Source organism: Schistocerca piceifrons, chromosome 1, assembly GCF_021461385.2.
Source record: "Schistocerca piceifrons isolate TAMUIC-IGC-003096 chromosome 1, iqSchPice1.1, whole genome shotgun sequence".
Taxonomy (NCBI): Eukaryota; Metazoa; Arthropoda; class Insecta; order Orthoptera; family Acrididae; genus Schistocerca; species Schistocerca piceifrons.
In genome coordinates, this window is record NC_060138.1 from 160,178,752 (window position 1) to 160,191,694 (window position 12,943).

Genomic DNA, 12,943 nt, shown 5'->3' on the forward strand with positions numbered 1-12,943 from the left:
CCTTCGTTCTGAAAACATTCCTTCCTTTTCTCTGTGTCCTAAGGTAAAACGAAGTGTGGCATACGTCTAAGTAAGGAATACTTTGCAAGCTTTTTAATCTTTTATTTGACAACTGTAATCAAGTGCTCGGCAGGGGGTTCTTTGAACCACTTTCACATTATTTCTTTGCCGTTCAACTCTCAAAAAGCGCGTGGAAATAATGAATAACTAAACGTTACCGTGCAAGCACTGATGACTCTTATCACAATGGTCATATCTACTTCGAATATCTGGGTTAACAAAATATCGTGTTAGTCAGCGGAGTAGGTTGGCGATTGGACTTTCATCTACATCTACATCTACAACTACATCTACGTGATACTCCGAAAGCCATATAATGGTACGTGGCGGAGCGTACTTTCGGTACCACTACCTGATCCCTCCAACCCTGTTCCACTCGCGAATAGTGCGAGGGAAGAAGGGTTACCGGTAAGCTTCTGTATTGGCTATAATTTCACGAATTTTCTCCCGTGATCAATACGCGAGATGTATTTGGGGGGGGGGGGGGGGGGAAGTAATATGTTATCCGACTCCTCCTGAAAAGTGCTGTCCCGAAATTTCAATAACTTTAAATTCAATTCCTTCAATAACTTTAATGAAAACACCCCGCCGCAATGCAAAATGCGTAACTCGTTTAGCATATGCGTGACACAGTCTACCCCATTTCGTGATAATACAGAACGTACTGCCCTTCTTTAAACTTTTTCAATGTCTTCCGTCAGTTCCACCTCGTGGGGATCCCATACGACGCAGAAATACTCACGAATAGAACAGACAAGCGTGTAGCAGGCTGTGAATTTAATTTTGTTGCAAGTCCTACGCAATCTGCCAATGAAACGCAGTAGTAGTGTTTCTTTGAACACAATATTTTCCATATGACGGTTCCACCTCAAGTTGTTCGTGATAGTAGCTCCTACACATTTAGTTAAGTCGACAATCAATTAATGTGACTGATTTTTCATGTAAGCGAACTTTAACGAAATTGTTTTAGTATTCATGCAGAGAACCTCACACATTTTATTGTTACGGTCAATTGCCACGTTTTGCACAGTGAAGACATATTTTCAAGATCATTTGGAATTCGCTTCGCTCTTCTGAGGAGTTCAGCATGCGGCAGTATTACCTGCCAGAAATCTAAGAGAAATGTTCTGATTGTCTGCTAAATAGTTAAGCCTCTATACATTAGAAATAGTAGAAGGGCTACTTCACTTTACTTGGGGAATCACAATCATCACTTCTGTTTCACCAGGTGACGTCCCATCAGTTTCTGCGATCTGTGACCCTTCAGGCAGGAAAACACGAATTCAGCTCAACACAGCTGAGATGATAGTCCATAGGAAAGCAGTGTGGTTGGATGCCGCTTAAGAGGAATGATATCAAGAGCATTTTTGAATCTCTATAAATACGGATTCAATTTGAGATCCCGTAAACATTGTACGTTGTCCGAATAAAGTGCCAGCTGTGTGTTACAATAGTAATTCTTTCCAAATCCATGCTTGTATGATGTCAATACGTAATACATTTCTGGGTATTTCGTAACTTTGCCACGAAGTATTTGTTCACACGTGCTGCTACATATCGATGTCAATAAAATGGATCTTTAACTCGGTGGATTACGTTTATTGTCTTTCGTATGCATTACGGTGGTTTTTGCAACTTTGCGTTCTTCTCACTCATCGTACATACTAGAATATTCCTCAAGACGTCTAAGTGAAAGTAATTAAGCTCTCCCCAGGTTTGCTGCCGGATCCTAAAATCAACTCCAGTAAATCTTTCGGCGATCCAACTGTTTTCCATTTTCAGGAGAACACTGCTACTGAGTCCCTCTGAGAACTGATGCCACGGCTGCTAATCGATATGCTATATCTTACCATACAAGGCTCATGCGCCTCCTACCACCGTTGCTGCTTCCAAAACTGGGCATGTGGCGCTGACTTTAGTAAAACACCGATGGCAACGATGTATCGTACTCAGAGACTATTTTCGAGCACTCTGACTGGCCGCACCTAAGAACGATATGTTTTGATGCGGGACAGCACAGAGTTCCACATCCTGCTAAAAGGGAACCAATTGCCTATATTAATCAAATAATCTGCCAACCTAATTTCAGTTGCTTCTTTATAAACCCTGTTCCAAATCCGGAAGTATTGACAGCTATCAAAATTTCGTCAAATTCATCCTCTGTCCCTTGTTTAAGAAATTTCCTGCTGCCGCCGATTTTTCTGGCTGTTGTAGCCTCGTATGATGGCGATGCTCTACGTACCTGTCCTGAACTGTGAGAATCGATCGTCCTCTATAAGCCTTCCCACACTGATACACACTTTTATATATACCAGTCCTCCTAAGCCCTAAATCATCTTTCACAGAACCGAGTATTGCCCTAATTTTCGACGATGGATTGAACACACTATTAATGTCAAAATTGTTGCAATCTTAAACGATGTGCCTCCAGAATAAGGCATAAAGGCCGGAGGTCTATGCTCCTTTTCATGCACCTACGGGGATGGTTCAATCCCGATAGACCGACGAGTCTGCTTCTCAGCGTATCCATTTTCCTTAAACACAGCCATTAAATGGTCAAGTTCTTGGGTTAAACTGGCCGCATCGGAAATGGCATATGCTCTGCAAGGATGTAGAGCCATGCCGACTACATTGTCGTAGCAGGCTGCACTAGATTTCTCGGCTGTGGATCCATTGTGTAAACAACCGGCATCAAAGGGGTCGCACAAATTCTAGATTGGGTTTTAATCTTGGAAGTTTGGTGGCCGTGGCAGTACGGTAAACTTATCCTGGTGCTCTTCGAGCCACGCACGTACTATGGGCTGCCTGACACGTTGCAATGCCCTGCTGGTAGATGCCATCGTGCCAAAGAAAAGCAGACTGCATTCATGGTTGATGATGATGATGTTTGGTTTGTGCGGCACTCAACTGCGCGGTCATCAGCTCCCGTACAGAGTCCCAAGTTTTATGCAGTCCTATTTGTACACAGTCCAATCTAGCCACTGTCACGAATGATGGTAATGATAATGAAACCATGAGGACAACACAAACACATAGTCCCCGAGCAGAGAAAATCCCCAACCCGGCCGGGAATTGAACCCGGGCCCCGTGATCCAGAGGCAGCACGCTAGTCACTATACCACGCGCTGCGGACACATTCATGGTTGGATATGGTCCCCAGGATATATGCATGCTTGTGTTGATTTAATATGCCTTCCAGATTGAAGAGATCACCCACGGAAAGCCATAAAAATATTCTACTTATTGTAGGATGTTTGCTTTCAGGCGATGGAACACAAAAAGTGATTCATATTAAATGGCCACCTGCCACCAGTCAGCCAACGTCATGTTGCGGTACCGTCGTGCAAATTCGAGCCTTCGTCGCCGATGAACAGCAATCAGCACAGGTGCCTGAGACACGCGCCAATGTTCGCTAAACGGTCGTTTAGGAGACACGTTTGGTACAACTTGGTTTATTACACGGCTACACAACCGTGCACATCTCTGGAGACATCATTCATTCCTACACTACTGGCCATTAAAAATGCCACACCACGAAGATGACGTGCTACAGACGCGAAATTTAACCGACAGGAAGAAGATGCTGTGATATGCAAATGATTAGCTTTTCAGAGCATTCACACAAGGTTGCCGCCGGTGGCGACACCTACAACGTGCTGACATGAGGAAAGTTTCCAACCGATTTCTCATACACAAACAGCAGTTGATCGCCATTGCCTGGTGAAACGTTGTTTTGATGCCTCATGTGAGGAGGAGAAATGCGTACCATCAGGTTTCGGACTTTGATAAAGGTCGGATTGTAGCCTATCGCGATTGCGGTTTATCGTATCGCGACGTTGCTGCTCGCGTTGGTCGAGATCCAATGACTGTTAGCAGAATATGGAATCGGTGGAGTCAGGAGGGTAATACGGAACGCCGTGCTGGATTCCAACGGCCTCGCATCACTAGCAGTCGAGATGACAGGCATCTTATCCGCATGGCTGTAACGGATCGTGCAACCACGTCTCGATCCCTGAGTGAGCAGATGGGGACGTTTGCAAGACAACAACCATCTGCACGAACAGTTCGACGACGTTTGCAGCAGCATGGACTATCAGCTCGGAGACCATGGCTGCGGTTACCCTTGACGCTGCATCACAGACAGGAGCGCCTGCGATGGTGTACTCACCGACGAACCTGGGTGCACGCATGGCAAAACGTAATTTTTTCAGATGAATCCAGGTTCTGTTTACAGCATCGTGATGGTCGCATCCGTGTTTGGCAACATCGCGGTGAACACACATTAGAAGCGTATATTCGTCATCGCCATACTGGCGTATCACCCGGCGTGATGGTATGGAGTGCCATTGGTTACACGTCTCGGTCACCTCTTGTTCGCATTGACGGCACTTTGAACAGTGGACGTTACATTTCACATGTGTTACGACCCGTGGCTCTACCCTTCATTCGATCCCTGCGAAACCCTCCATTTTAGCAGGACAATGCACGACCGCATGTTGCAGGTCCTGTACGGGCCTTTCTGGATACAGAAAATGTTCGACTGTTGCCCTGGCCAGCACATTCTCCAGATCTCTCACCAATTGAAAACGTCTGGTCAATGGTGGCCGAGCAAATGGCTCGTCACAATACGCCAGTTACTACTCTTGATGAACTGTGGTATCGTGTTGAAGCTGCATGGGCATCTGTACCTGTAAACGCCATCCAAGCTCTGTTTGACTCAATGCCCAGGCGTATCAAGGCCGTTATTACGGTCAGAGGTCGTCGTTCTGGGTACTGCTTTCTCAGGATCTATGCACCCAAATTGCGTGAAAATGTAATCACGTGTAAGGTCTAGTATGATATATTTGTCCAATAAATACCCATTTATCATTTGCATTTCTTCTTGGTGTACCAATTTCATGGCCAGTAGTGTATTATCCGTGCTCGTTGTGCACCACAGTTGTCTCTGCTTTTGAAAGCGTCATATTGCCATTCTCGGTGTACTGTAAGCATTGCGGAACGTGAACAGTTTACAACCATAGCCGTTCCGGAAATGACCCAAAGGCTAATGATCATGCCTTCTTGGACGTCATATAAATCGCTCTGTTTCAGCATTACGACAGCGATAGCACAGTTTTTGCCCCCACCCCTACCTCCCCAACTCGCATTATATATCCTCCACTGCCAGTGCCGTCACCTGCCGTGGTTGCTGAATGTTTAGAACCAACACTGACTCAAAGGAAGGCCTCGGCGCTTGTTCATGACGTCACGTCAGCTAGGTACGGCGAACGACAGGTCTGTTGCAGGCATACTCATAATGGTGGTGTCTCCGACACAGGAAAATGTGAAACTATTGGCGGTAATTGACCAACACACACTGTTCTGAGAGATTTCTGCAATCAATTAATTGTACAATTCATTACACTTCTTAACAAATAGTGTACTCCTGAACTTAAATTTCCACCTGTTTTAAAGATTGACAAAAAAAAAAAAAAAAAAAAAAAAAAAACAACTTCATGGTCCAGCAGCAACGGAATTCGTGCTTCTTTACCTTATTTGCAAATCTGAGGAAGTTACGTTTGTACTGGGTTGCCTTTACAAGAAACTGTGACCATATTGGTGCTTTTCTTTTGGTATCTTGGTTGACGATGGGGTGAGGAGCACTGAATGTTAATGAAATATCTTGCGATTGTACACATTGAGGAAGGGGGTGGTGGACAGAAGAAGAGGCAAAAGAGAGATACTTGTTTTATTAAATAAAATTTTTTTATCTTATAAAGCTTCTCCTTTCAGTTCCAAGAGGGGAATATTTATCTTTTCTAATGTGCATGTTTCAAAAAGTTTAAGCTCAGCAGTATTTTCGATGTATGAAGCTATTTTGTTTCCTGTTTAGAATTCCTTTCGTTGAAAACGACTGTAATCTAATGACTGGCAACAGTTGGACATTTACACATGTAAATTAGTTCACATTTCCAGTGACGATGTCAAACGAAAATAAATAAATAAATAAAAGAAACGAGTTCATTGTAAGGGGGTTGGGGTAAGTTTCGATAGCAAAATGGATCGAGTAAATATAGTTACTTGAATGCAAAATTTCCGAAGCTTGCATCTTCTCATATTGATCTACGTTTGTTTCGACAGGATTCAGTAATACAGAACTATGATCTTCATTTGTATCTCTACGATAGTAAGAAAATCTCTCATCTAAATAAAACTGCAGGATCCAAACCAATACCAAACATTTTCTCCAAAAATAAGAGATTTATAGTGATAAGCACGCCCAGGCGTTTCTGCCTGCAACAGACCTGGCGTTCGCCGTGCCTAACTGACGTGACGTCACGAACAAGTGCCGAGGCCTTCCTTTGAGTTGGTGTTGTTAGAACGCAGGTAGTCGTGACATTAATGTGTGTGGACCGCACTGCACCAATAAGAAAGGACATATGAGCATCGTATTACACATTTCAGATACAAGGATGTAACGGACTCTAAGATTCAACGTATGAGATACACAGATGAGCCAAAATACGAGGTGCATTCAAGTTCTAAGGCCTCCGATTTTTTTTCTCCGGACTGGAAAGAGATAGAAACATGCGCATTGTTTTAAAATGAGGCCGCGTTCATTGTCAATACGTCCCAGAGATGGCAGCACCATACGGCAAATGGGATTTTACCGCCAGCGGCGAGAATGAGAACTGTTTTAAATACTTAAAATGCGACGTTTTCCTTACTTGAACAGCGTGCAATCATTCGTTTTCTGAATTTGCGTGGTGTGAAACCAATTGAAATTCATCGACAGTTGAAGGAGACATGTGGTGATGGAGTTATGGATGTGTCGAAAGTGCATAGGTTCTGTGCACACAATCCTGCATGACGACCTGAAAATGCGAAAAATGTCATCCAGGTGGGTGCCACGAATGCCGACGGACGACCACATGGCTGCCCGTGTGGCATGTTGCCAAGCAATGTTGACGCGCTACGACAGCATGAATGGGACTTTCTTTTCGTCGGTTGCGACAATGGATGAGACGTGGATGCCAATTTTCAATCCAGAAACAAAGCGCCAGTCAGCTCAATGGAAGCACACAGATTCACCGCCACCAAAAAAATTTCGGGTAACCGCCAGTGCTGAAAAAATGACGGTGTCCATGTTCTGGGACAGCGAGGGCGTAATCCTTACCCATTGCATTCCAAAGGGCACTACGGTAACAGGTGCATCCTACGAAAATGTTTTGAAGAACAAATTCCTTCCTGCACTGCAACAAAAACGTCCGGGAAGGACAACGCACCCGCACATCGAGCTAACGTTACGCAACAGTTTCTTCGTGATAACAACTTTGAAGTGATTCCTCATGCTCCCTACTCACCTGACCTGGCTCCTAGTGACTTTTGACTTTTTCCAACAATGAAAGACACTCTCCGTGGCCGCACATTCACCAGCCGTGCTGCTATTGCCTCAGCGATTTTCCAGTGGTCAAAACAGACTCCTAAAGAAGCCTTCGCCGCTGCCATAGAATCATGGCGTCACCGTTGTGAAAAATGTGTACGTCTGCAGGGCGATTACGTCGAGAAGTAACGCCAGTTTCATTGATTTCGGGTGAGTAGTTAATTAAAAAAAAAAATCGGAGGCCTAAGAACTTGAATGCACCCCGTATTAGGACTACTGCCGTCTGGTGGCCTTGAGAGCATGTGTTGAGATAACAAACGCATATAGTTGGACCAAAGATTGACATAAGCGACATTGACGAAGGATAGATGGAAGGCAGAGCATAAGTTCAGGCACGTTAGAAACAGTGAAACTGGTCAACTGTTGGATGTCCACGTCCATCACAGTACGTGGAGACAGGAGGGTTGCATACCCTTAAAGCATGATAAGCAGCAGTCCGTCGCAGATCTGATGACACGGTACAACGTTGGTAGAGGTGCGAGGCTTTCGGATGGCTCCGTTCTTCGCACGTCGTTGAACATAGAACACCGCAGCTGGTGACCCCTCCTCAAAGTCGGTGTCTCTTACGACTCCATTGGGAAAGGGGTGATCAAGACTGGACCTTGGGTCAATGGTGACGTGTCACATGGTAAGACGAATCTCAGGGCTTGTTGCGCCGGGTCGAAGATCGCGTCCAGATAACCCATCATTCAGGCGAATGGCTGTTGGAAGCAGCCTCCATGCCACCGACGATAGCTGCTGGGTGCAGTTTTATAGTAGAGGTGCCAATAACCTGAGCTTCTGTGGTAGCTGTAGTAGTATCCAAAGGCATCATGGCAACTGTCGACTCACTGAACACTACTATGGCCCACCTCTATCCCTTCACGCTTAATGTCTTACCCAACTGCGGCAGCATCTTGCAGGAGAATAAGTATCAGTGTTATAAGATTAGAAATGCTCTACATTGGTTTGAGGGGGGTGCTAGTGAACTCACGTTGATGACTTGGCGATTAAATTTAGCTGTTCTCAACACGATGAACCACATCGCAGACGGTGTCTTGAAGCCGACAACCTACCGGCGCGTAATGTACGAGAACTGCGTGACTTGTGTACAGGCGTTTACGTACCAGTAAAACCATGGCACACCGAATAGTTGCTGCATTGCGTTCCAAAGTTGGACAACACGCTTTTGGCCAGCTGTTCATAATGTTTTGGTTCACCAAATCATGTGGAGCGTTTGAGATAATAAAACCGCTATTAATTGGCTCCCTGAAATTAAGTTTATGACTTCTCTGTTCAGGACAAATTGAAGGCCTGTCTCTCTTAATTCGACCCATATGCTGTCACAAAAAGAAACGCATTCCACATTTCACTCCCAGAAATTACTGATATTTATTCTAATATGATATGGAAATTGACGTGCATATTCATAAATACTGGACGTCAGAGTAGTTAAAACCAGACGAGCAGTGACCCGTGTGACGAACTGTGCTGTATCCAGCAGCTGCTCGAATTAACACAGCCTCTACTCGGTAGTACGAAGTTGCGCCGTAATTCATTAATCTAAACTTTTGATGGCCACTCTCTTAACAGACACTGCAAAGTTGGCACAGTTTTTAAATTAAGTTCAAACAACGTGGCGAGTAGAGAAACTTTTCTCGCTGAACTTGTCCCGGCAACTCACGCGATAAACAAACGTTTTGCGGTCAAGGTACTCGCTGTCCCTGTGTGAACTCTCTTCGCTGGTTCTACGTAAATGCTTTGCGTCAACATTTTAATGAGGTAAAGGGGACATTTCTCATAATAGCGTTAACCAGACTCGCATGATTCCGAGAATCATTATCGACATGAACGCTGTTGCGTATCTCTGTCTTCCCAGAAAAAAACCGAGCTTTTATGAATAGCGCACTGGATTACATTTAATAATAATGAACATATAGTCTTTAATATCACTTCTGTAACCGGTGATACACTCAGTTTTAGGTTTTAATACTACAGTCGCTACCAACTGTTCTTTAGAAAGTCGTCTATGGAATAAAAAGAATGATCCAGAATAAATTGTCTAGATTGATTGCGTCACCATATTAATGAGGTAAAGGGAAAATTTCTCAAATGGCTCTGAGCACTATGGGACTTAACATCTATGGTCATCAGTCCCCCTAGAACTGATTACAATTTTGAGGTAATTTGTTACATTTATTACCGATTTTATCCAACTTCTCAAGAAGAAATATGTAAAGATAAGATCCTAAATCTTAAAAAATTTGTACAGTGTGATATGTTATCAAATACATTCATATAGCACGATGAACAATTACCGTGTCAGTGAATTATTTTTATAAATACACCAATTTCTCATGTTAAGCAATTAACACACTGCAACAAATAGGCCGGCCGGAGTGGCCGAGCGGTTCTAGGTGCTACAGTCTGGAACCGCGCGACCGCTACGGTCGCAGGTTCGAATCCTGCCTCGGGCATGGATGTGTGTGATGTCGTTACGTTAGTTAGGTTTAAGTAGTTCTAAGTTCTAGGGGACTGATGACCTCAGAAGTTAAGACCTATAGTGCTCAGAGCAATTTGAACCATTTTGCAACAGATACACTGCTGCTACGTACCAAGTTTACGTCGAACTCGGTTATGTATTATTACTGGGATCAAAATATGATGTCACCATCAGGCTGCCTTGCGGTAGTGTCACACTATAAGATTACTGTAGACTTGTAAATACCGGCGGAAAATTCAAGTATAGACACAGACGACACTTCGTTAAAAATTACATTGTCAATAATTACCCCAAACCACCACCGCCACTGGCGTTGGATGAAAACAGGTTAATCATGAACTTTATTTTGAACCAAGCGCTAAAGATGTAATGTTCTTTAACCGTCTCCACAAATGCACGTGACATATGTGCTGCCCATTATCACCGCGCCACATGGCAAAGTGTTTGTATCACGACTGCCAGCCTACAGCGCAGGCTTCTCGTCGCTGACGTAAGATATGCATGTCTCTGCACACTCGATGGAGAGAAAGAAAGGAGACTGCGCATAACTTTCTACAGATGCATGTGGTAGCTAGTTTCTATAGGTCTTAGATATTTTTCTACCAATGAGACATTGTCTGACATTGTAGGTGTAATTGATTCCACACGACCACACGTGAAGTCCTGTAGCAAATACTTTACAGCAACTAGGAACTTAATAGATCTATACATTTTAGTATTGTAATTGTCCATACAGCTTTCCAAGACGATTCCATGTATCGAAAACTCAGTTCCTAACACAGGTTTTATGCATTTCGTTAATAGTGTGTCCTCCTGTCAATACAACAAATTCTCTATAGTAACATCCCTCTTTTTACTAATCTTACATTTCTTACAGGGTAGCCGAGAGCGCTAACGCGCTGCTTCCTGGACTCGGGTAGGCGCGCCGGCCCCGTATCGAATCCGCCCGGCGGATTAACGACGAGGGCTGATGTGTCGGCCAGCCTGGATGTGGTTTTTAGGCGGTTTGCCACATCCCGCTAGGTGAATACCGGGCTGGTCCCCATTTTCCGCCTCAGTTCCACGGCTCGCGGACATCTGAACACTTTCGCACTATTCAATGGATTACACTCCACGCAGACAGTTGGGGTACACTAATTCCGTCCCAGGGGGTACGGGGTGGCGGCAGGAAGGGCATCTGGCCACCCCTTAAACATTAACATGCCAAATCCGGTTAACGATGGCTGACCCTGCGTAACTGCGGGATAGATAGATAGAGATATACAGTAACGTGGTGGTTACTCCAAGTGCAGCTGTTATGTTGAAGGGGAAGTCTAAGACAGTATGTTTCCCACTACAGTTTTTTTTTTAAAAAAAAAGAGCGATTATAGTCTTGCAGTGCTACAGCATAATTACATTCCCATATGACGCTCCACTCCATGCAAAAGACTGTATGGCAAAATAAGCTCTGTAACACAGATTTTATATATTCTGTATACTCAAGAATCGGTATGCCAATCACACAAAATAGCAATGACCACTGAGGCAATCACCCTATCGACGCACCAGGCTGAAGATACGCGTTTGGTAAGCAACTTGTCCTGTTGCATGAAGAAGTCCGTAACTGCCTGCTGCACATCCTCATCTGACAGGAATTTTTAAGAGATCGAAGGCATGAAGTGAGATGGGGAGAGGTCAGTACTGTAGGGCGGATGCTCGAGTGCTTCCAACTTGAGTTGGCGTAATTTCTGCGATATGAAATTTGCGATATGAGGCCGTGCGTTGTCATGAAGCTGCAGCATCCCTAGGGGCTCTACTCCAAACCGGTTGTTGTCAGCATTCATGCTTCCCCATGGACATTCTTCATTCTCCGACGAATGTCCACGGGTGTATGTGCTTCGAAAGCTAAGGAAATAATAATAGTACGTTGGTATTCTTTGGATGCGTTTGGTAATAACGTCGACATAGTTCCTTCTCCACGTTTGTGGCACACACGTCGGAAAGACACGAATGCCACACTAATCGTTTGCCTTCATGAGAGTGTTTATATACCGGAATCGGAGTCACGCTACATTGCATATATGCTGCGGCAACACAGCGATTTTTACAGTAGCGTCCTCCACTTTACTAGTCTTCAAGGATTCTACATAACATCAGCATATACACAGAAAGTAGTGACTACACAGTGCAACACTCATATCTAATGAAGCGTTAAAAATGTGTTACGCTTGATAGTTTTTCTTTTAAAAGAATAAGCCTACAGTGCTGCGTTTACACCTAAAATCAGATTCGTAACATCTCCATGTCACATTACAATATGTGGTGGAAAGTACTTACATCATTTAGCCCACGTTCTAGCCAGTCGAAAGAGTGATGATAATGATTCTCGGTAAACTGTCGTCTTAATTCTGTTTTCCCGTTGAATTAATTCCGCGAGGCATTTGTTCGAGGAACTAATATAAAAGTTATTTCATAAACAAGCCGATTTCTTACGTTGCGTTCCAATGGTGCTCTCTTTATGAGCAATTGCAGTCTGATAGTGGTGTACTAACTTTATGCCGGAAGGACACCTAGAATCCTCTGGTACCAAGAACAGTCAATACATCTACAGCAACGCTGCTGCCCTCATTCTTGCTGTCCCTATTGCAGTATGTAAGCTACACTATATGATCAAAAGTATCTGGACACCTACCACTATCATAGCGGTCGGAGGTACAGCGTGTTCGTTGTAAAATAGTCGCCAGGTGTTTCGGTACATATTCACAATTCACAGCTAGAAACAGCCCAAATAAATACTGCGCAACTCACTTTTATACGACAGAGAGAAGATTTTATACGCGGATTCTTTGCGTGGCTATTCAATACAGTGGGTCCAGATTAGGCTGGTTCGACGTGTGTTTAGTCGGTATCCATCAATATCATCGTCGCCAGTGTTCTGTTGTAAGAAAGGTCTTAACATGTAGCTGTCCATGCTGTCCTCTTATTTGCTACCTTCATAA